The 1574-nt window shown below is 63.6% G+C and overlaps 1 long non-coding RNA gene across 1 annotated transcript; it reads right to left on the bottom strand.

Annotated features, from left to right (window-relative positions):
- Positions 1 to 189: 189 nt before the first annotated feature.
- On the bottom strand, positions 190 to 1419 carry LOC113979485. Its single transcript, XR_003537886.1, has 3 exons — positions 1116 to 1419; positions 922 to 983; positions 190 to 340 (listed from the first exon to the last, which is right to left on the bottom strand). It is a non-coding gene; the product is annotated as an uncharacterized LOC113979485 (long non-coding RNA).
- Positions 1420 to 1574: the final 155 nt, after the last annotated feature.

A 1574-nucleotide genomic window follows, 5' to 3' on the forward strand; every position in this document is an offset into this window, starting at 1 on the left:
CACCCATCCCTGTGTCACCATCCCTGTGTCACCATCCCTGGGCAAACGGGGGGCTCAGGGACAGGGAGGCACCGAGTGACCCCCAACACAGCCCCATCATGGCCCAGCGGCTCCCAGTACAGCCCAGCACCCCCCAGCCCAGCCCCAGTGCCCCCCAGTGCCTCCCAGTGCCCCCCAGTGCCTCCCAGTGCCCCCCAGCTCACCCAGGGCCGCGTTGGCCGCCAGGTTGTAGCCGTAGTCGAAGCGCACGAGGCTCAGGTAGGAGATGTGGCAGGTGAGGAAGAGGAGGAGGAAGGCCCTGAAGATGCTGATTAAGGCTGGGCGCTGCAGCCCCAGCGTCCTGGCGGGACAGGGGGCGGGGGGGTGGCCCAGTGAGCCCCCAGGATGGCCCAGGGACCCTCCCCAGTATGGCCCAGTGACGCCCAAACTGGCCCAACAGAGCCCAGCACCTCCCCCAGCAAAGTCCAGTGGCTCCCCAGTGTGGCCCAGTGACCCCACTACACAGCCCAGCACCTCCCAGCACAGACCAAGGATGGCCCAACAGCCACCAGCATGGCCCACCAGTGCCCACCAGTATGGCCTGAGTGACCCCTAACACAGCCCTGGCGTGGCCCAGTGACCCCCAGTACAGAACTGGCATGGCCCAGTGACCCCCTGCATGGCCCAATGACCACTCAGAATGGCCCAGTGCCTCCCAGTACAGAACTGGCATGGCCCAGTGACCCCCCAGCATGGCCCAGTGACCCCCAGTACAGAACTGGCATGGCCCAGTGACCCCCTAGCATGGCCCAGTGACCCCCCAGAATGGCCCAGTGGCTCCCAGTACAGCCCAACATCGCCAGCCCAGCTGCAGTTGGACCCAGTGCCCCCCAGTCCAGCCCCAGTGCCCCCCAGTCCAGTCCCAGTGCCCCCAGTGCCCACCTGACACAGCACAGGTACACCGAGTGCAGGACGGCGGCCGAAGCACAGAAATAATCCAGTTTCTGTGGGATTTGGGATGGATGAGCCCAGCTGGCAGCAAGGGGAGGGGGTGGCAGGGGTCTGACACTCCCAAGGGGGGGGGAACAGGGACCCCCCCAGGGTTTGGGGACACCCTAGGGGTGACACCCCCTCACCTCCGTCAGCGCCGTGTCCCGCGTGTGGAAAACCGTGGACCAGAACCAGGCGTTTAAGGAGACCTGGGAAAGGGGGAAAGGTGGGATTGAGGTGGGGGATGAGGGTCAGAACCCCACACACACCCCAGGTCAGGACCCCCCCAGTTTGGGGGACGAGGGCCCTGAGAATGGGAAGGGAGTGATGGAGCAGCTGGAGCCGGGTGGGATCAGCTGGTTATGGAAAAGAGCTGGGGAAAGGGGGGGGGAAATGGGAAGTGGAAAAGAGGGGGACAAGAGGGAAAGGGAAGGGGAGAAAGGGAAAGGGAGGGGGGGAAAGAAGAAAGGGGAGAAAGGGAAAGGGGAAAAAGGGAAAATGTTAAAAAGGAAAAGGGGAAAACGGAAAGGGAAAAGGAGAAACGGGAAAAGGGGAAAGGGGGAAAAGGGAAAGGGGAAAGGGAAAGGGGGAAAGGGGAAAAAGGG

The sequence above is a fragment of the Neopelma chrysocephalum genome, unplaced genomic scaffold (genome assembly GCF_003984885.1).
Source record: "Neopelma chrysocephalum unplaced genomic scaffold, ASM398488v2 Primary Assembly neopelma1_81340, whole genome shotgun sequence".
Lineage (NCBI taxonomy): Eukaryota > Metazoa > Chordata > Aves > Passeriformes > Pipridae > Neopelma > Neopelma chrysocephalum.